We start from the raw sequence: 24,634 nt of genomic DNA, 5'->3' as shown, positions 1-24,634 counted from the left end.
TTTTACAGAAGTATTTTGGATGTTGCTGGGCATGTCACTATGTATTATTTAAACACAATGTTTGTAATGCTTTAACTTACATGTACTCTTCAAGCATTCTAGAAGCAGTTCTACAACATACTTTTTATACTGTACAGGAGTACCAGCTGGAAAAGAGTATTCAGATGTGGGGAGGATGGGGAGCTAGCTAGGATAATAAAACTAATGCCTTATAAGGAAGGAATGTGAAATACAAAATCACATATTTCACATAGAAGGACAAATGGAAAAAGTACCTTTTGACCATTAAATACCTCACAGCTGAATAAACTGTGTTTATTAATAACTGAATAACTTAATAATAATAATTTCAGTAATAACTGAATAAACTTTGTATCAAGTTACTGAAATACTGAGATACTAATACTAGCTACTGAGTTTTTCTTCCACTCTTTTATTCAACAACTATTTATAAAATACCAACAGTGGCCAAGCACATGGCAATGTTACTGGATCAGCCTCGAAGGAACACAAAGGTGAATAAAACAGATGTTCTACACTCAGAAATTTTAGTCTAGCAGGGAAGGAAGATATGGAATCCAAATACGTATTTTAGAAGATCTTGGGTGTTGAGAAGATTAAAGCCAAGGCTTATCTTAACAAGTCTCTTTGGGTTAGGAAATTTCCTCTACGTACTTCCCAAATAATATTTGAGAGGATGGCATTTAGCAGTTTCACATCAGAATAGTGAGCTGCCAACAGGAAATTTAGAAAGATATATGGAATGGATTCAACAGAGCTGAGTTTAGGTGAGGTACTGGAGTCATGAGAAGTGAAAGCTCAGGTCTGGGCTGAGGAGAGAGGGCTGGGTGCAGTGGAGGTGAGGGTGCTAATACAGCCAGTCACCCTGAAGGCTCAAAACACTGGAAGGGGACTGAGGTACACAATTAAAGGGAAAAAGAAAGGGAGCACCAAATAACATTTACAAATAATTCACACACTGGTTTAGGGTTGGGTCTGTTTTTTTTTTTTCCCCCTTTCTTTCTCTCATTTGCCATACCCTTTGTGTGATTACATTAATAATTTTAAGGCAAAGTAATGACAACACAACTGAACCTTTCATGAAGTAGAAAAGGTAGCTTGAGAGCCATAAACATTTAGAGGAAAATAAATAATACATTTATTTCATAAATAAGAATGCGCAAACCAAACTAATTAGAGCAAGGAGAAAAAAGCTTTCCTCTTTAATCTGGTTGTCATTAATACAGCAGGTATTATTTTTGCACTCCTGTAGAGCTAATTACAAATCAATTTTATATAATTAGATATTAACACTGTTATGTTTTCTAATAACTCTTCCTTTAACAGTGTCATAACAATACAGATTCTTAATAGGTTTCATGATAATAAATAATCGTAACTTTTATTTCAATAATCACTGGCTATTTGTTCTAAACTAAATATTTCTAGGTTTATTTCAGATTTAACACATCTTGGGATATTAAAGAGTACCTAAATTAGTTATTCAAAGTCAATTTAATTTAGTTTCCAAATTTAAAATCAATGAAATAACATTATTTTCCCCTTATATAATACCAACTAATGTTTTGTACTTTCAAGTGGAAGCTTTTGTTCACTGTCTGTAATTTTATTTGATCTCTGATTTTATTCACTTTGTCCAAGCATGGATCCTTGTTTGATTTCTTTGAGACCTTTCAGAGCTAAAAACAGAAGAAAAGATGCTGGAAGGCTTCCTCCCTATATCTGCCTATACTATCAAATATTTTCTTTCAGAATAGTTTTATCACAATCAGATTAAAACCAAAGCAGACATGCTCCAATAAATAGAAAAGGAAGCTGAAAAACATGAATGGATCCTATTTTAAAGACTTAATTGTATTAGATAAACTATAATGTCAAAAGGTAATTTTCTCCTGTTACCATATCCTATTTTTAAAATATTTTGTTACAAAGCACTTTTATAGCCTAAAATTATGACATGGTGGGCCATTATTATTTCAGAGAAACTACAAAAGATTTTAGAAGTTCTTTATTCTGAGGAGGATAACATTTTACAGCTGAAAAGCTTAATTCTGTTCTAAAACACAGTATATAAAATGATTTTAAGAGTGTGGTGAATGAATATATCAATTTGAGTATGACAAATATTGTGCATTATATTTTTGAAAGTCAGAATACAGCATAACATATATCAACCAAATTATTACATCATCTTAGGAAATATGTAAAGCAATGCAAATATTAAGATTTTGTGGAAGATTCTTGGTTGTATATCTTTAACCTATGTCTATTTTTGCAATTATATACACAAAATGTGTTTAAGGCCCATGAGTGTTTTCCTCTTTGGCTGAATTTCACAATTCAAGAGTTTTCATGGACCTACTATCTCAAACAGGGACTATATACACACATATATATGTATTCTTGATAATCAAATTAGTCATATGTAGGTATCTTGAAAGATAAATGTTCGGTACTAAGAGTATTTCTGGATTAATAAAATACTAAGAAACTAAATATTCTCTTTGGGAAGTTGATAAGAAGGATCTCCTATATCAATAAAATTACACAGAATTCTCTTTTACTTCTTTCATAAATTTTAGGCAAGTTCAGTTTACTTTGACAAATTTAGCCTACTGGCTAATTAGACCAATGCTATAATTACCTGATATAAAGATTTACAACTAAATAAGGCCCATGTGTCTAGATTCAGTATTTAGTTTGTGAACACCATAAACAGGGGAAAAGATTAAGAACTGAAATTTAAGTTCTAACTCAAACTCTGTATTGAACACTCAAAGCATCTGAGCCAAAGGGCCTGAAGGACAGGATAACAGTTGTGAAAAAAATAAAACATTCCATTATTCATGGCAAGTCAAATTCTTTTCACTGTCTGGTTCATGCATGCTCTAAGTTAATGTGAGTTTACATCCCTGCTATTACATGGTATTATCAGGTTGAGTATCTGTTATGTTTGGAAGCCTATGTATAACTGTGACTATTTAGTATATTTAGCTGACACTACACCAAGCACAATTTAGCCCAGTGAATACAAAAGTGGTGTTCTATATTGAGGATGCTAAGAGCAATTAGATTCCTTGGACTCAATTCTTAAAGAACCCCTATGTAGCAATCTTTGTACATCGCCTGGTGGGAGCAACACTCACAATTAAGCACCTAATAAATGACTGCAATGAGGATAAGCCTTAATGTATTATACAGGCCACACTGATGTGTATACTCATTCCCAACGGAACTGGGCACATTAGGCAAGACACAAAGGAAAAAGAACTATGACAGTGCTACTATTGTCTATAAAGTACTATCAAAGTACTTGAAATTCTTCTACTCCCATTGGAAATTAATAAAATAATCTAATATACAAAAGTATTTAAACTGTCTGAAACACATGTTTACAAAGTACATGTTCTTTTTTAACAGTTAAATCAGAAATAAGAATTAAGGCAGATGCTACTCTCAAGCATATTTAATAATGTAAATGTTTCTATTATCTGTAAGCTTTCTGCTACCCACAGGAAAAATTTCAAAGTCTACCTGTCTGGTATTTAAGAATCTTAATAATTGGGTCCCAACCAATTATATGGTAGTATACACCACTACTCATATAAGGTTTCTGCCATATCTAGGTTAGTCTACTAATTTATTCAGTGTCCCCCCAAAATACTTTACACATTGTAAACTCATACTTTCATTCATGCCTTTCCCTCTGCACCTCTTGGCGCATGTTCAAATCTTACAATCCATAAAAGCACTAGCGAAACAATTCTAACTTCCCCATTATAATCTTTATCTACTACAACTAAATATTATCTCTTCCTAACTAAATTCATATTCACTGACTCAATGACTCAAATAACATTGATATAATTAATATTATATCAGTTTATTTTTTAAATTTTTTTTTAACATTTATTTTATTTTTGAGACAGAGAGAGAGAGCATGAACCGGGGAGGGTCAGAGAAAGAGGGAGACACAGAATCTGAAACAGTCTCCAGGCTTTGAGCTGTCAACACAGACCCCGACGCGGGGCTCGAACCCACGGACCGCGAGATCATGACCTGAGCCGAAATCGGACGTTTAACCGACTGAGCCACCCAGGGGCCCCTATATCAGTTTTTTATGTGTCTATTTATCTACCATCCTCTATCTCTCTCTATATCTACATTATATCACATTTATGCCATAGCATACAGGAAAGTGCCTTGTCCATTCTGATGCTCCCTAAGCAACTGTTTAAAAAAATGAACTGATGTGGCATGCTGAAAAGTCCAACGCTAACAATAATGATAACAACAATAATAATGATAAACAGGAAATACAAACCCTAGTCAGGTCCATTTCATATAGATTTATGCCATATATGAACTTAGGTAATTTGTCTGTTCACATACAGATGTAAAAAACTCAACAGGTTTCCAATACACAGAAAATGAAAGAGGCTAGAATTAAAATTATCCCAAATTGCTATTATATAAATAAAAGAGCACAGTTCAAAAGAACAGAAGTAGATTTAACTGTCAAGTTGATATTAAGGTAGAGTAGTATATTCATGCATTATATATCTATTGGCCATGTGAGGTTAAATGGAGATATTTGTTTTTTATCAATTTGGAAGATATCTTTATATTTAAAATAGTCCTCATAAAAAGAAAAGGGTAAAAAACTACAAAATGAAGTCACATTGTTATTTTTGTTAAACAATTTTCAAAAAATACTTAAAATTCCTAAAGCAGATGTGCTAAAAAAGCACATTTTAAAATATCATTTTATTAATGTGCTTTCTAACTACTCATATACAAGTTTAGTGGAAAGTACTACTATTCTTTCTTTTTTACCTGATCCTTTTACCAGTGTCTATTTCCTTATACTTTTTTTTTTTTTTTTTGAGAGAGAGAGCGAGCACAAGTGGGGAAGAGGGGCAGAGGGGGGAGAGAGAGAGAGAGAGAGAGAGAGAGAATCCTAAGTAGGTTTCACACTCAGCACAGAGCCCAACATGGGCGTTGGAGCCCAACATGGGGCTTGGTCCCATGACCCTGAGATCATGACCTGAGCCGAAATCAAGAGTTGGACACAACTGACTGAGGCATTATTTCCTTATACTTTTAAAGATACTTTCATAATTCCTTTGTTTTTTATTGTTATCACTCTACCTATTTTGTTTCTGTCCTAAGCATGTTTCATATTTAGACTTTTTCATAATATTTACTTAATTATCCTTTCTTAATATCCATTCACCTAATTTCATTGTGATCTAATCATTGTCTATATCATCACCACACATTTTTGTCTTATCACCTTGTGTATGTTGTGCCATCTGCAAAAACATTCAAAATCATCTACCCCAATTGGACCACTTCTTCTCAAAGGAGAAAGCTGAAGTCTAGAAAAATCATTTGATTTTTTCTGAATCAAAGTGTCTGAGAAAATCAACTGATTTTTCCAGACTTCAGTCTTACTCCTCACAGGAATCAGTTTCCCAACACAGCTTAAGTAAGATGGTTGTCGATCATTGATCTTTGGAATGATTTTCAATTTATGCTCCTAAATAAGATAATAACTATAATAACAGAATGAAAATGAAATTGATTCAATGCTAGAAAACAGTCAAATATTAACATCCTTGGATACCCATGAGGAAGCTAACTTCTAAAACATATGGTATAACCAGGGACCCACGAAATTCTCTTACTCCAAAGCTTAGAGCACTTTTGCAGAAAAAATAAAAATGAACTTTTCACTAAATAATATATGCTAAAATATGTATTTTTTGACATTAAATTTTCAAAGCTTTGAAAAGAATTGTCTTGATTTGCATAATATCCTCATGTTGCAATTCAACTTCAAACATTAGAGGGAAAAAGAGGCAGAGATTAATATGTTTTTAACACAGATTAAAATGTACTTGTCAAAAAGAGGTCCATAGGAAATGTGTTTTTTCATTAATAATCAATATTTTCAACACTGATATTGGTAATATTTTTTTTTAATGAAGAATATCCAAAATTAGAATTTGACCTTTGAGACTGGGAATTCATCTCTTGCTTTTTTATGTTAATTTCTTTCCTTAAGCAAGAAAATTTATTTAAATTATATAAATAGAGAAATAGGATTATACTCTCAGAAGTCATAATTAAAATATGACCCCAAAAGTATTTTTTAATTTAAGGAAAATCACTATTAACAATGATCAAGCACCATCATCTATTATTCGGATTGTATTTACAATATTTGCCTGAACAAAATATGTTTTAACATCAAAAGATTTATAGCAAATATGTTGGCATGCAAACAGTGTTGGTATTCAAATTCTTAAAATAATTTTTATGTTTCAGTAATTCAGAGAGAGGCTATACGTATACAGCTTAATTATTGTGTTACTTAAACATTAATTACACTCATCATGTAGATTCTCTTGAAATAAAATCACTCTGTAAGTAAAAATTCATCATATCCTAAAATTATGTTGCTGGCGTTTTAAGGATGTACTTTCCAAAAGTAGTGAACAGAACAGGGTGAATAAATCCTTAGGAACTTCTGCTTTCCAGTGTGTTCCCCATAAAAAGTTTATTTTCTTAGAGTGTTCTGTGTTCTATACTCTTCTTAATGCTTAATGACAAGCCATAATATATTAATAGGTTTTCTAAGCCAATACAATTTTTTCAATCAGGCCACAGGTCAGAATTTTCAATTAGTTTTACAGTTTAATTCAATAGATTTCAAACATCATTGGTACAAGATCATTTCTGGTGCTCATGAAAAATACAGATCCTTGAGCCTCATCTCAAGAGAATCTGACTTAGCAGGTATGGACTAACATAGGGGAAGTTCAACTTTTAGCAAGCACACAATGTTACTTATTCCAGGTTGTCTTTGCATCACACATGGAAAAATGCTGCTGTAGTTAATTCTCTGATAACAGCTACCTCTGTGAGGACCTTCTTTTATTCATTAAACATTCATATTTTTTCTCTCCTTTGTCTCCTTCTCATCTCCTCTTTTACATCCTTCCCTTTCTCCTCTTCCTTCCAGATGATATTCTCCATTGAATAAATATGGCATGTACTTTATATGAGTTATCTTGTATAGTATCTCTTGGATATTAATGCATGCTGAGAGATACTATAACGCATATAATTATTACAGCTGAAGTCTAACTTGATATTCCAATTTATCCATTCGTAGCATTTAGTACTTACATGCAAAATAAGGACTATTTGGAGAATAAAAAAGATACAATCTGCATCGTACTGAAAATGAACTAGCGTTGAAAACATCTTAAATGTATATGCTAGTTAGGAGTAGCAAACGAAAGGTCTTGAAATGTGTGGTATTCTTCTCTCACCAGAGTATACGGGTAACAAGCCTGTGGGACCGAGAGAACTGTTCCAATGACATTATCTGAACTAGAAGCCAAATCCCTTACTTTGTATCCAGCTGACAAGGTGATGAATAATATCACCAAAACAGGCACTTCTCCCTTTTGACACCACTAAATGTCAGGTCAGAAACTACCATACTGGAATCCACGGAGCCTGATTTAATTTTATTTGGCTCTATTTTTGCAGGGATAAAAAGGAAATTAGATCCATCTGACCTTGAAATACTCTTATTGAACTAATTTTACAAATATTTTAGAGCTTTCTTAAAAGCACAAAAAAGTTATTGTGACTAGATACTGAAGTCAAGGAAAAGCAAATGGAAGTAGCATACTTAATAAATGTTTTCATGGCTCTCAGTCCACGAAACTGAGCTATTAGCTAATGACAAGTTTAACCACTGAGCTATTTTAGTGTTTCCAGTTACAGAGTGGCAGAGTATCTCCTAGAATAAAACAAAAACAAAAACAGAACAAAACAAAAAAACCTCTAGTTGATTTTCTTGTTTCACAGATTTCTGAACTTAAGTGAAATCTACATAAACATTTTTAAATGCTGTAATCTGAAAGAACTCTGTCTATGAGATACTGGTAATGGGGATGCTGCTGCCTGTGCATCATTATCACACTGTCTCTATTTTTATTTTGAAATTTATGATCAAGTGACAAACAGAATATATCACTGACGTCAGGCTAAGGCAAGTTTATAACTATTTCAATGTGATATGAAAGAAACATTTTCAATGTAACCATTATCTCATTGTTTATACCCAAAAGTAAGTTTTATTTGATGTATTTTATAACATGTTTAAGCAAATTCAGCAACTCAAGCTAAAGAGTTTTTCTATTGACATATCATCTCATACCTGTCAAAATGCTAAAATCAACAACACAAGAAACAAGAGGTGTTGGCAAGCATGTGGAGAAAGGGGAACTCTCTTGCACTGTTGGTGGGAATGCAAACTGGAGCAGTCACCCTGGAAAACAGTATGGAGGTTCCTCAAAAAGTTAAAACAGAACTACCCTATGACCCAGCAAATGCACTACTAGGTATTTACCCAAAGGATACAAAAATATTAATTAGAAGGGGCACATGCATCCCAATGTTTATAGCAGCATTATCTACAATAGCCAAATTATAGGAAGAGACCAAATGTCCATCAACTGATGAATGGATAAAGAAGATGTGGCATGCATATATCTATATCTGTATCATCTATATCAATATCTATATCTATAATATACAATATTACTCAGTCATAGTAAAGAATGTAATCTTGCCATTTTCAATGACATGGATGAATCTAGAGGGCACTATGTTAAGCCAAATAAGTCGTACAAAGACAAATGCTATATGATTTCACTCATGTATGGAATTTAAGAAACAAAACAGATGAACATAGGGGAAAAAAGAAAGAGGCAAACCAAGAAACAGATTCTTTAAGTACAGGGAACAAACTGATGGTTACCAGAGGGGAGTTGGGTGGGGGATGGGTTAAATAGGTGATGGGTATTAAGGAGGGCACTTGTGATGAGCACTGGCTGTTGTATGTAAGTGTTGAATCACTAAATTAAACACCTGAAATGGTGTTTTATTTTAAAAAATGGTCAAAAAGGCTAACTTGTGTTACATCATTGATGTTAGAATAGAACTCTGTATAAACCTTTCTTGATGTTTCCTGTCAATAAATATCAAAGCATTAAAAATAAGCATACATTTAACATCGTTTTAAAAGTTTATTCTGAGTAATTACAAAGACAACTGCATAATGATATAGATGGTCACCATATTATGTAATGAATTAAATATATTATAAAAGTGCAATAACAGAGGACTACTTTAAAACTATTATATATTCCAAAGAGGAAATATTATGTAGATAACTCTGACTTACAGATGTGAAGATTGGTCAAAATGTACTATTATAAAATTTCTGATTATAATTTTTATATTCTTATTTTGTATTATATGGCCATATTTAAAAAATACACATAACAGATTTACACGCACATGTTTGTATAGATAGTTAGAAAGGAAGACAGCTAGATATTTAAAATTTTCAAGATATATTCTAATGTAGTAACAGTTATTGTCTCTGGGAAATGGAATTGTAAGTACTTTTCCTTTTTTACTTCAGGCTGCTTGTTGATTTATATCTCTACAATAAACATGAGTATTTTGTAAGTAAACAATAATGACAGTATTGTGTAAATGTTAGAATAACAAATCTCTAGACTATAATAATTGCAATTAAAATAAAAATTTTAAATATTTTAGCAACATAAACAATTCTGTTTGGCAATATGTGAATACACAAAATTGTATATCTGCTAAGATTCCAACTTTGTGTTATAAAAGTTATCTGGAATGGAACATAGAACACTGATGCCAAAAGTACTAGATTCTAGAATTATGAGGGGTTTTTTTTTAACATTTTAAATGTTAATACTATTATAAAGTTGTTTGAAAAAAAAGTATGAGCTCAGGTGTGTACATCCAAAATCATAATCTATAAATATGAAAAGCCTGTCCTGGAGTTCACACATTCAGTAGTTATTTATTTCTGAACATCTGGTAAATGGGTAAGTTCCTGACTGACTATAAAAGTAGAATGTGGGCTGTGACTACATGAGCCTAACTTTTTAGATTAAAAGTTAACAAGTGTAATCAGCTGGATGTTTTATTTATATTTGCTTATAGACAATGGCATGATGTCTGTATATTTTTAAAAGGAAAAAAGCAAATTCCAGGAATTAAAAAGTAATTCATCTAAACCTTAATACCTTAAATGTATCAATCATAAATATGGAATTTGCAAACACTCTTAGAATCCTAAACCTACATGGGACACCTGGGTGGCTCAGTAGGTTAAGCATCCCACTCTTTTTTTTTTTTTTTTTTTTAACGTTTATTTATTTTTGAGACAGAGAGAGACAGAGCATGAACGGGGGAGGGGCAGAGAAAGAAGGAGACACAGAATCGGAAGCAGGCTCCAGGCTCTGAGCTGTCAGCCCAGAGCCTGACGCGGGGCTTGAACTCACGGACAGTGAGATCGTGACCTGAGCTGAAGTCGGACGCTTAACCGACTGAGCCACCCAGGCGCCCCTAGCATCCCACTCTTGACTTTGGCTCAGGTCATGATCTCATAGTTTGTGAGTTCAAGCCCCGTGTTGGGATCCATGCTGACAGTGCAGAGCCTGCTTGGCTGTCTCCCCGACCCGTCTTTCTTCCCCTCCCTGCTTATGCTCTCTTTCTCTCTCAAAATAAATAAATAAACTTAAAAAAAGAGAGAGAGAGAGAGAGAGAAAAGAGAAAAGAATCCTAAAACTACACAGGAAATATGAGTTTAAGTGTGGAAAATAAACACCATGGCCATCATTCCTTCATTTACAAACATCTGTGATATACAGGCACTGTGGTAAGATCTGGCACAGAAGTTCCTTATTCAGTCACATAAGACAGTCCCTGCCAACCGAACAGTATGATCTGGTTGGTGAAGATGGGCTCCAAACACCCCCTCCCCCCACCCCTCCCCCCATCCCCCGGTAGTTCAATGGCCACAGATAATATGAACTTTTATTTCTGGTCTCAAGGCCTTCAGTGAATGAGAATTCCAGAATATCCTTGTGGAAGGGGAAGTTCTTTCATGGGTTAGTGCAAAATAAGATGGAATTTGCTCCATATGAGGTTTTCTTTCTTTCTTTCTTTCTTTCTTTCTTTCTTTCTTTCTTTCTCTTTCTTTCTTTTTTAACCATGCAACATTATCTTTTATTATGTATGGGCTTTTAAAATTATTCCCTCAATCTCCCCATACACAGGTAAAAACAAATATACTATTTAACATATTGGAACTTGCAAATATTGACCATTGCCTAGAGAAGGGAAAATTATCCCTAAAACATGCTTAACCAGGAGGCCAATTCATCTGCCGACCTCCAAGAACATGGAGATGAACATGATAGACAGACTGTCCCCCTTCTGAACCTTCATTCATCACCATTCGATAACCCTTCTTTAGGCCCAGATCAGCAGCACATTTTTTGCCAACAATCATTAAATGTCCAAGAAGACTTTCATCATCATCTTCTGCTACAGAAATCTGGGATATATGTTTCTTGGGTATCACCAGAAAATGTGTTGGTGCTTGAGGGGAAATGTCATGGAAAGCAAGACACTGGTCATCTTCAAAAATGATTTTGCCTGGGATTTCCTTGTGAATGATCTTTCCAGAAGATCGTGTCGCCATCAGGCCAGGTGACGTGAGCCTTGGTGATCTCATCAGCCATCTCGGCCTCCCTCCAGCGCCCATATGAGGCTTTCTTAACCATTCAATTACATCCGTTAACAGGATGGAGTTCAATAACATAAATAAAGTAAAATAGACTGAGAAAAGAAACAAGCTATTAAATAAGTGATCAATGTTTTGGGGAGATGAAGAATTTACAAAATGTTCACATTCCATTTTGTAGAGTGTGCATTCAGAGTATAGACTCATTTTAAGATGGCACTTTTTCAGAATCATGGTCTACCCACTAAAACAGAATGAGAAATCAGAGAAAAGTCAAAGATTAAAAATTATTAAAGATGAAAAAACAAGAGCTACAGTTAGTACTAATTGAATTGGGAATGATCTAACATGCAAAATAAACATTGAGAAATACTGTACTTTAAAATATTGATTTAAAATATTTAATTTTGTTGTAATAATTATGATAATAAATAATTTCCCCTAATTACTGCAAATCACCATTTAAATTGCAGAGAAACTATTTTTAATTCAATTTCTTTCATTAATTGCTTCTATATGAATGTCATATGAAGGAATATTATAGAATTTCCCTCACCAACAGCTTTGATGAAGGAAAGACTATCATCAGATAAATCAATACTTAGTCATAACTTACACTGTGCTAAGCACAGTGAGCGCAAAGATTAATGTAGACCCTAACCTAATTGAGGAAATAGTGTAATGGAAAACAGAAAAAAAGTTTTCAAAATACTTTCAATATACGATGTACTATTACTGAAAAACTTTAATGCACATAAATAGTCCTAAAGGCAACACAGAGGCAGTTACTAATTTTCCATGTAATAATCAGAGGAAGCAAGTGACACAGTAGGAATGACATTTGGGAGATGATTTCCAAGATATGCATGACTTTCTCAAGTTGAAAAGTGTGAACAACATTCTAGACAGAAAGCAACAGCATAATCCAAGGCCTGAAGGTATGAATGTGTGTGATATTTTGGAGGCCTTCTGGTGTCTCTGCTAAAAAAGTTATATTAAAGTTATATTGTATGAAGACTGGGACAGGCCATGAAGTTTGTTATGCATATAATGGAAAGCCACTGACGTGATTTCATGAAGGGTATGATCTGTCCAAATAGAACTTGAGCTCCTAACAGACAAGGAAAAAAAGTAAAAAAAAAAAAAAAAAAAAAAAAAAAAAAAAAAAAAAAAATAGGAGAGATTACTGGAAGACCCATACCCTTAAATCCAAACGTCATATTTCACGAAAGAACAAGTACTCAGTGGTACTGGAGAACAGTGAAGAAACTGAGAATGGAGATGAAGAACATTTATTTGGACTTCAGAACCATCTCAGTAGTGCAATGGAAGTTAAAACTTGAATGCATAGAATTGAAGAATAAACAAAAGTAAATTCATGTGTATCAACTAACATTTTCATACATTTGCTCATCAAATAAAAAACAAACAATGAGCCATGTGGCAACTGTTTGAAAGAGAGGCAGAAATATTGAAAAACACTGTTGTTTAAAATGAACAAGAGCAAAACAATCGAAGTGTAAGATGACAGGAAGGAGACAGTGGAAAAGAGGATATCAAAGGTACGAGAGAGAAATATGGCAAAATCCCAGGTGAGGAAAGGAAAGCAACTGAGAACACAGGTGTAAGATTTGGAAGGTGACACTGCTTTTTGGGAGAGAGAGAAGTGAGGACATGGATATATTTGGAGGTTGAAGGATATAATCTGGTAGAGTTCACACCCAGCGACTGGTTTCATTGAGTTAGTTGAGTGAGCAGTACAGTAGTAGCATTTAAGGGTTGAAAAAAGTAGTGAGATTTGAACTGGCTGCTTTGGGGAATGAACGAACTATAGCATTCTGGATAGGAAAAGGGACACTTGAGTACCCTGGAAGGTCCTATGAATACAGAGACCATGAGCTCTATTGGAGTCAATACGTAGTTGCTGGATTCTCAGGTAACTTGACATTTGATCTGTGTCTTTGAAGAAGTCATAGGATTTCAATGAGTAAAGAAAGATGACAAGGGCATTTCAATAAGGGAGATAAACATAAAGGCCTAGAGGTGATTAAGTCTGTCATATTTATGGGCAAAATAATTTGGGGACGGTTGTCCAATAAAAGGTATATGATAGAATATTAAAAAGAAGGGGAAAAGATTATGGCTAGAAAAGAGAATAAGAGACAGCACTAGAGAGACAAAATTGCGGTAGATGGAGAGGACCCTGACTGCCACATAAAGAAGCTTGAAATTCATTCTTTGGAAAATAAAGGAAAAGGCTTTTAATAAGGGGATTGAATTAAACAGAAGATTTTAAAAGGTAAAGTCTGTGGTAGGAATGTGAAACCCAGACTGGATTGATGGAGACTGTATTTATGTAACCATCTACCTAGAAAATCTAATTTTCATCCATTAACACCAATTCTGAAAACTAACATACTTTACACAAACCATAGGTTTAACTGAGTAAGTTGGTTCATTAATCAAATAATTAGTTAAATTAGAGATTTTCATTTCAGGTGACCAGTTGTTTCAGTAAATACACATCACTATGAGCTTTTTTGTTATACTATGATTTTCTCCACAAGATTCATGAACATTCAGAAATTGAATATTAAGATGTTACATTCCTTGTCAACATTTACTGAGTTCCCCATCCTCTAAGCATATGTGGTCAAAACTACCACATTACAAGTGAATACAATTTGCAATTTGTAACACAAAGAGAAATTAACCAAGCGTCCTACTTTTCTGTCTGCATCCATAATATGACACATCCACACATTGCCATGTTTGCTTCCCATCTCAAATAGTCCTCTTGTTTCCAAGAGTATAGTAAAATTAATCTAACTACTCAATGGACTTAAACCGTATTCAATATTCAGTTACCATGGCATTTCTGTATATGTGTGTGTGTGTGTGTGTGTGTCTTACTTTATTGGAAAGAGAAATAGTTCGAGATTTGGAGACTTGGGTACATGTCTGAGTTCTACAAAATTGAGCTTTGTGTCCTTAGATGTATCGGTTAAATTTATTTGATTTCAATTTCTTCGAGTGGAAGAAATAAAGGAGTTGGATTATCTCCTTTCCTTGCCTGAGGCTCTAAAATACTCTTCATTTTTTAAAATCTGTTTCATTATTGTGTGCTTTCAATCTCTGGTAAATCCCATAATCTATGTGTCAAAAGGTCCAACTTAATCATAGGCTGTGTCCTCTGCTGTGGTTCAGACATGTCTGGACATATTTGTCAACCTAATGGGACAGACTGGAGAGGAGCGGATTTATGTATTCCATGTGAGTATCCTTCTTTGGCTTAACAAAGAAAGGGTGAACACTGTGCTCTTGGTTAATAATTATTGGGGAGGCCAAAAATGGAAGGGATAGGATAAAGACTTTCTTTCTTCTGATTTTGAAATCTGTTTGAAATCCCAAGCTGAAGGAGAGTGATGCTTACAACCTCTAAGAATAAAGCATGACACTAAGCAGGGGAGAGAAACATTTCTGTTAAGAACAGAACATTCGATGAACCCAGGCCCTGGGAATTCCTGGAAATAACACAGGGCAGAGGAGCAGACTAAGTTTTTTCCATTATACACATGGGCAACAAGCAAGAAAAATAATTAAATTAATGCTATATATATATTAATTATGTCTATAAACATGGACCAATGGAGCTAGAGAAAACTGAAATTAAATTTGCTTATGATCTCATCTGCAGCACACAATCCTTTTTGCTTCCGTCTCAGAATAAAGTATTTATATTAAACAGTTTGTGGGACATAAACAATCCTACTTGGCCACAGGCACGTCTGGCTCTAAAGTCAGCTGCTCATTCTTCCCTCTCCCTTCTCCCATTTAGACATACTTCTTATGCTCCCATGACAGCTATTTGCACTTGTAATGATATTCTTCCTTTTGTACAATAATTTCATATAAGCTAGTCTTAACTCATAATTTTTGAGCTAGTACAAAGACGGAACCCTGACGGGGCACCTGGGTGGCTCAGTCAGTTGAGCCTCTCTCTTGATTTTGTTTCAGGTCATGATCCCAGAGTCATGGGATTGAGCTCTACATCAGACTCTGCACTGAGCATGGAGCCTGCCTAGTATTCTCTCTCCTTCTCCTTCTGCCCTTGTCCCCTGGTTGCACTTTCTCTCTCTAAAAATTAAAAACAAAATCTTTAATAAAAAATGGAAGCATCATGTTAGTTTTTAAAACTCTGCATTAACAGTGTTTAACTTCTCTGACATGTCAATAGCAATTGACATTGTTGGTCCATACCCTCTTCCTGCTAAAATGTTTATCACTGAAATTCATGGCTAAGATTCCCCAAATCTCTCCCTGTTTCTTCACACTCCCCTTGCTAGTGTCCTCCTGATCCTGATTATGTAGTATGCCTCCAGGCTCATGCTTTTCTGCCCATTTCCATCCTCTGTCCTCCTCTAATCTAGGTGATCTCAAAGGCAGGTATGCTGAGGATTCCCATGTTATCTCCAGTTGGAACTCTTTCCTAACTCCACAGGAAGATATGCAACCACCCACCCAACCAAATGTCCAAAAGGCATCACAAGCTAAACATATCCAAAAACGAACTCAATTTTCCCTCCTCCATATTCCCCCACAACTTTGCTCTTCCCACACCTTAACGGCTCAGGCCAAAAATCTAGTATTCCTCCTTGATCTTCTTTTTCCACACATTGAATTGAATCCATCCGTATATCCATATATCAAAATACACACTTCTCAATTTCTCACCATCCCCCTAGTCCAAGACGCCATGATATCCCTCCTACAGTGCTGATGTACCTTTTTCACTAGTCTCTCTGTATCTACTCTTGCCTCTTGCATTTAATTCTCTATGCCCAGCAGCCAGGATGAACTTTTAAAGATACAAATCAGAGCTTGTCACTCTGATGGTCAAACTCTTCAGGATTTCCATTTCAAATGGCGAAAATCCAAACTCTTCTCTACTGCAAGGTCACTTCCTATCTCTCTGAAACTCATTTCTGACCCCACTTCCCCACTTTGACTCTCTCCATTCCATGCCAAAACCATTTCTATTTCACAGTGTTTGTAGTCAATGTTCACTCTGCTTAAAATGTTCTTCTTCTAGATCTTTGTGCAGGTGTCTGCTTCATTCATTTCTCCAATTAAATATCACCTTCTCAGAGGTGATATCTTATCTAAAATAGCATTTTCAGTGTAAGACCTCCCTTTATTTGCTTCTCTGCTTTAGTTTTCTCTATAAATGTTATGACTACCTGGAATTGAATATTACATTATATTGTATTGTCTCATATCATATCATATTTATTATATTTATTATATTATATTATATTTTTGTACAATAGTACATTCCCTGTCTTGGTAGGTGGTACCACTTCTTATTCTTCCTCAAAGGCACAAAACCTACAAGTAATTTTGGCCTGTCTTCCTCACTACTCAAATCCAATGAGCCACTAGTTTCTAGTAAGATTCCCCCTCCTAAATAATTTTCTCCTCTATTCTCTATGGCACTAAGTTTGTGTGTTTCTGTTTTAATATTTTATCACCTATTTTTGGATTCTGTAACAATTTCCTGACTAGTCTTCCTTCCTAAATTTGCACTCCTTTCCCCTCCCTTTATACCATCACTATATTCTTTAAAATGAAAAAGTATTCATTTTTTTCTATTATGTGAGTCTGTTCAATTATCTTCATAGCTCTAACCCCTCTGTAGCCTTCCCGCAGCCCAGAGGGACATCTAAGCAATCAGGTGGGTGTCTAAAGCTTTCACCCATCAACGTCTTTGCACAGAATATTCTTTCTACTTTGAATATCCCATTCCCACTATCTTGTTCCTCCTAGAAAACTCCCTGCAGCTTTTAAAATACAATTTTGAGGTTTGTTTCTCCAGGAAACTTATCCTTAGTCTCTAGACAGAGTTGCTCTTTCTTCAGTTCCATCTCTGTATTTTAAATGTGCTTCCATGATTGCATTCTGTATTCGGTGTTCGAATCATTACCTTAAATGTTTGCCTCCCCTACTAATCTGAGAACCCTATAGAGGTGAGCACAATGTTTTATTCATCTTCTAATCCTCTAGATGAAGACCTAGAACAGACTTGAAGCACAGAAGGCTTGTGAATACATGAATATTTGCTGAACTCGAAAATACACTTCCATAAACTTATGTATAGTTGTTTTTCAATAAACCATCCATTTTAACGAGTTTATTTTAAATTTTATTTAAACCTCCCATCCCTTGACTTGCAAAGTAAGTCTGTCACTGAGGAGGGCATAACAGGAAGATGTTCTTTAACTTTAAAGTGCATCTTGTAGAGAATTGCTTCACACTAGAAATCAGAACAATGGGAACATCACAATAAGAAAGTACAAGTAGGAAAAAGGAAAGCATGGTAAGAATAGAAAAGGCACATAGGTATATTCATTGGTGACTAGTTAGAACCAGTCAACCTGAAATGATTTTATATGATTTACTAAGGAAGCAAATATATTACATTGATTTCAGTTTCCCTGTTTTAAAAATAATTTGATGTTTATTCTTGAGAGAGAGGGAGACAGAGCACGAGTGGGGAGGAGCAGAGAGAGGGAGACACAGAATCCAAAGCAGGCTCCAGGCTCTGAACTGTCAGCACAGAGCCCGACACAGGGCTCGAATTCATGAACCACAAGATCATGACCTGAGCCAAGGTCAGACACTTAACCAACTGAGCCACCCAGGTGCCCCTCAGCTTCCTTGTTTAATGTTTACTGTCCAACAGAGGTGAAAGCATAAATGAATGAAGGAAAACTCAAATACAAATCTCAGGAGCAGGTCTTGATGAAAGGAAGGATTCCTTGTCTTTATATAGCCAAAGCAAGCAGAAGCATTTGGTAGATCAGGAGCAGGAAGCCTTCAGCCCAGGTCAGTGTTTTAGTTTATTAAATAGGAGCCTCTACGACAAGCCCTTAACTATTTTGAACCTCCATTCTCACTTCTGTAAAATGGGGAAATGACTTCTAAGGACCAAGAGCCCTACTCTCCAGTGGGACCTGATGGCTTATAGGTGTCAGTGTGTGCAGGTATCTCTCTTCAATTCTGTAAGTATAGCTTTTTGTGCTTGAAATGCCCTACTCTGGCCCGGCTCTTCACCTGATAAGACTCCTAGAAAGCTTTCCCTTATAGCCTCAGGAAGCACTGAACATCTCTGCACACAATTTGTTGTCCACAACTTATTTGTTCATATGTCTGTCTCCTCTTATTAGACAGTGAGAGAGTAGGAGTCATGTGGTTCTTCTCCTCTATGTACCAGACGCTTCCATCATGATGTTTGACTGATACTAGACACTTAATGTAGATGTGTAGAAGAGATAAGTACAGAAACGATAAATATAAGGGATATCTTCATGGCTCATTCATTTGTACATGCTGGCTTACTTCAGCTGCTAGATAGGCCTTGAGATAAAGAGAAGTAGACATTCCAGTCATAGAATGTTTTCTCCCAAACAAACCCTAAGGAAATTAGGGAAACAGATATTCTTTATGTCTCTGGAAATATTTTTCAAACAGCTTCTATCATCACCTGTGAGATTCTCTTCTCTTAATTTTACAAAGCAGGATATATAGCACAGATACAGTATTACATATTTTTTTTTTCTTTTTCTTCTACACTATTTTTCCTCCACAGAGGCTACCTACAAATAGGTACCTAAGAAATCTCACCCTAGTTTCTGGCAACTCACCCTATTTTATTTCACTTACAGAAAGAATTGTGCTTAAATTGTTATGAATGGGCAAAGGCATTCCTGGACTGATTGTATCAGAAGTTACAGAAGCAAATATTTCATTTCAGTTTCCTGAATTTGTGTCCTAATAGTAGAACTGTCACCAAGACAACCTGAGTCCTAAGCAGTGAACCTCAAAGATGGGCCAAACATATTCCCAGAATATCTGCATTCAGCAAGTGCTTAACCAAAACTTTCAGACAAAATAGGAAATTCTCAGAATTCACTTGGAAAGGCTAGCAGCAGAATGACTATAGACACTCTGGTATAAAACAGACGAATAATTCTCAAAAGAATGGCAAAGATAATGAGAATACAAAGAATGGACGTGTTGTCAGGCAAAATAGGGTTTAGATTTGTATGAATACAAGCCTTCAAAAAAACTGAGGGAAAATGATATCTAGACAGATTCTATTCAATAATATAGTATATAGAAGAATATTCTAAAAGGTGGTAAAACACAGAATAAAATATCTTGGACTAACAGGGAGTTCTACCTAGATGCCAAATGGTATATCACATGTATATGTCATGTATATCATATATACATATACATATATATATATACATGTATTTCATCATTTAATCCACTACAACCCTATGATATATAATTATCATTATTACAAGTGAAGAACAATAAGATTCAAGAAGCTTATGAAACCTGACGAAGTAGCAGAGGAAGCTTTGAACTCAAATCTCCTTGGCTCCAAAGCTTCTTTTTACACTTTCACACCAGTGATTCTTAAGCACAGGCTTATCATTTACTTGGCAGCAAAACCAGAAGAGATTCATGAGGACGGAGCCTGAAATTCTATGAATCTAACATTCTATGACTTTATATAAAGCCATTAACACACGTTAAGTATAAAGCCTATGAGCCTGTCTAGTTCATGGATAGGTTTTTAAAAACGAAAAGACAAAGAAAAATACTGCTCTAGGAAAATAATTATTAAGAATTTTTGGACTCTGTTGGAAATTTGATGAAAAATTTCCCTTCAGAATGCTTTGCATTTTAATTCAAGGTGTTCATGGACACCTTCAAGTTCATTTATGAACATTTCATGTTTACCTAATACTTAAATCTTAACCTTTTTCCAAGGACTTGTAATAATTTCAGCTTTTAGATTCCCCATAAATATCCAACCTTTAAAAATTAAAACTTGACTGAGGAAAAATTCTGATGTTTTGATTTGAGGAAAAACATTGATTTGACCTCTAGCTGGCTAAGAGTATTTTATGATTTGCATTTTTATCACTGTATCTTTGCATCTGATTATTTTAAGAAGACATATATAATTGCTCCTGTTTTTCATAGCAACTTTTAGCTTCTTGCATGTCTTACCAATCTTTGTTTGGAAAGAAAATATCTTCTTTGTTTTGGACCTCTGTGCTTTTCTATACTATATACTTTATTTCAAGATATATTTTTTTCTCTCTACGATAATTTCCCCATAGTTTATAAAAGATAACTTTAACTTCCTATTTTCATCTGCCTTCTTTTGAAGTGCCATTGGCTGATTACAGGACTTAAGATCTGTGATTGTTAAAGTGACGAGTTTCCAATGGCATATGCATGAAAGAACAGCTAATAGATGATATCACTGAACACACCTGACAGTTCAGGGGGCCTGGAGTTTTAAATACTATACGTGCATTCACTTTCACTTTCATGAACATATTACCAAAAATTCTCATTACTGGGCTCCACTTATGTACCTATGGCTTTAGTCAATAAATTACATATTCTCAAAATTAGCAAAAATAATTAAGAATAACAGAATTTAGGGGCACTTGGGTGGCTAAGTTGGTTGAGTGTCTAACTTTTGGCTCAGGTCATCAGTTTAAGTGGCGCATCTGACTCTGTGCTGACGGTGAGGAGCCTGCTTAGGTTTCTTTCTCTCTCTATCTCTCTGTCTCTCCCTCTCCCTTTCTCTCCCTACCCCAACCCTCCCCTGCTTACTCTCTCTCTCTCTCTCTTTTTTTCAAAATAAATAAATATAAAAAAAAAGGAATAACAGATTTTATTAAAAAAATTCATAGAACTTCCTAGGAAATCATGAACAGTCATGTTGATCCATGTGAATTGAAGGAGGAAATATGATATTCTGCTATCTTAGGACTCCAATAGTGCCCAATATTAAAATTTTTAAATTATCTGAGCACAGTTAACAGACACATAGAGGACAAGATCAAGCCGGATTTAAGCGACGGAACTCCAATACCTTTGTGATCCTTTCTGCACACAGACCTCTCAGGGAGGATTAATGGTTGGAGAAGAGCTTCCAATCCTTGGTTCAGCCTCTTACTGAGTTGCATTCCTAACAGGGATATGGTGCATCACTGTAGTACTTATGTCCTTCAAAACTACAAAGGAAATAAAGCCACCAAAATAGACCACCAGGTTGTAGACATGCTAATTGCCACATCTTGAGTAAACTACTTCATTTCTTCAGGCCTCACCTTATATGTAAAGCGAAAATAATAATAGTGCTTGCTTTATAGGGTTGTTGTGAATATTAAGTAGATGAACATATAAAGTGATACATGATATGAGCTCAATATGCTGCAGCTATTACCACAGCATAAATTTCTTCCCTGCATTGCATCTTGTTTTATAGAAGAATAAAATGAATTGGCTTGCATTTCAAACTGATTCCACAGCTTTAATAAATCTAATATTTTATTAATCTATATTTATGGATTAGTATGAAATAACACAGACACGTGCACACACACTATCAAAATATTAAGATAAGTTAACGTCACATGGCTCTCCCTTAAGGGATTATATTTTGATAGCCACATATGCTTCGGCTATAGCTTTGAGTCATTTCCAAATTTAACGGATACATAAAATTTGCTAATATACATAAGCAATTTTACCATCTAGGAGTCCCAATGTTGGTTTGGTTATATTGTAGAAAGTAAGAAACAAGATATTTAAGCTGAAATACTGCTTCTCACATACAAGTCCCAAATTGCACAGGCAATTTTTAATACTTAGAGTCCTAATGAGACAGCTTTACATGCATCTTGAGAAAGCAGAAGTGGAAAAGCTCACTCTGTCATGGATGGTAGGGCGGTTAAGTAACACTAACTGTACATAGTTACCAGATTTAAAATAGGAAGGATTGTCAATGATGAATGAGATGGTACCTAACATAAACTAATTTGTAAATAGGGTGATAATTTTATCCAATTAAAAATTTAAAAGACAGAGTATAACCTTGAAGAAAATTATGAATGTCCTAAGAACAAATGCATGCATAGAGGTAAGAAAGTAATTCATACTGTGCTATGCAGATAAAGGGATAATCCATGGCTATAGATATTGTATATAATGCGTGCGTGCACACAGACACACACACAAACAAATCAAAAGATATAGTAAATTTTAAAGATCAAAATCCAGCTATCAATCCACAAGGGTGGAGTGCCTCAGCAGCATATTACCAGGATATGAAAAAGGCCTAGAAGACCCATTGCACAAACACCTGTGCTGTCTCCCTCTACTTAGTTACAAGTAAGTATCCATAAAGTCTTGCCTTGGGCTTATTAAAGATCCTCAACTGAACCATAAAGCCAAATATTTTAAAGAAAATAGAAAAAAAAACAGCAGAAATAATCCTGAATGCTTGATAACAAGAAATGAGGGAACAGAAATGAATAAATGAAAAGAAGCAGCTATCTAAAATGGCTGGAAATGTGCTTCGGGGAGGTAAAGAACTGTATTTGTGCAGGGATTATTTTGTTGGCTCGTTTCAGTGATATAGGTCTTACACACATGGGGTAAGTCTAGGTGTTTTCTCAGGCTTCTAAATGTAAACACTTCTATCTGGGGTGCTAAGTATCCTAGTTATTAATGTAAGAGTATTCTATGCGAAATTCCTGTATTAACATTTTAAGATCAGAAAAAGGGCTTTTTTGGAGGTGTCCTGGGCCTAAACAGAGGGAGAGGATGAGAGGAAGAAGTACACTAGAACAGGATGACAGCGGTAACCTCAGCTGAGAGCCTGTGGGGACCCTTATAATGGACTATACAGGGAGGTATTTTCACTTTTGTTTCTCTCCTCCCCACACTGGTGGTCTTGGAGCTTCGTGTAGACCCTTTGAAAATCTGACCTGTCCTCCTAAATGCCATGGATGCATAAAAGGAGAGCAGAGAGCAAGGAGTGCTGCATCTGAGCTACTGCAAGGGTAAGGGGTGGGAGTAAGGGGGAGCGGTTGTTGGTGACTATTGATGGAAAATAGCATCATCAGAGTATCCTTGTTTCTGCCCAACAAGAGATATATTTACAGTGCAGTTTCCAAGCTTAAACTGCTTCTGCCAAAAGGGGTTTAAAATGCCAGGGCTCTTGACAGTGAGAGGAAACGTTGATTGTGAAGAGCAAATAAAGCTGCCAGGACAGCACAGACACAGACGTGACACAATTCAGGTCACAGAGATGGAGGGCTGTAGAACCACAGGGCAACCGTCACTTTGGATCACAGGGAAAGAAAATCAAGGCCTTAGTCAGAATTTAAAGACCACTTAAAAAGAAGCTAGACACCTCCCATAACTTAGCAATAAGAGCCCTGAAACGAGACTGAGCATTCTAGTTTTCAGGACAGGAGCACTGCTAGTCACTGGTAAGGATACTCAATGAACCAGAATTCATCTCTCCTGCTCATAGGTTACTCTATGCTACCTCCTCAGAGAGGAAGACACACACAGGTTCACAAACAATAAGCTGTACTCTTGCATCAATTACTGAGACTGGAATGAAGTCGATCACTTTCACCATTACACAGACATTTAAAATATTTTTTGTAAAATAATCTTTAGAAACACCTGATTCAGGAACACTTAAAAAAATTTTTTTTAACATTTATTCTTTTTTTGAGAGACATAGCCCATGCAGGGGAGGCACAGAGAGAGGGGGGAGACACAGAATCCGAAGCAGGCTCCAGGCTTTGAGCTGTCAGCACAGAGCCCGATGCAGGGCTTGAACTCATGAAACACGAGATCATGACCCGAGCCGAAGTTGGACGCTTAACCGACTGAGCCACCCAGGCGCCCCTGGAACACCTTATATAACACTTCTAGCCAAGATTCTAGGGCCTAGAGGTGATAAAAGGAGGAAAGCAATACTCCTCTTTTTACCAAATTCTTTCTTTACAAAGATTATTTCTTTGGTTATACTAATCCTGCTCTTGTTGACCA

General features: G+C 35.4%; 1 pseudogene; it reads right to left on the bottom strand.

Annotated features, from left to right (window-relative positions):
- Nucleotides 1-11,232: 11,232 nt before the first annotated feature.
- LOC122220063 lies at nt 11,233-11,684 on the bottom strand (annotated as a pseudogene).
- Nucleotides 11,685-24,634: the final 12,950 nt, after the last annotated feature.

Source organism: Panthera leo, chromosome B2, assembly GCF_018350215.1.
Source record: "Panthera leo isolate Ple1 chromosome B2, P.leo_Ple1_pat1.1, whole genome shotgun sequence".
In the NCBI taxonomy this organism is placed as follows: Eukaryota; Metazoa; Chordata; class Mammalia; order Carnivora; family Felidae; genus Panthera; species Panthera leo.
This window is presented reverse-complemented; position numbering and strand designations above follow the sequence as displayed.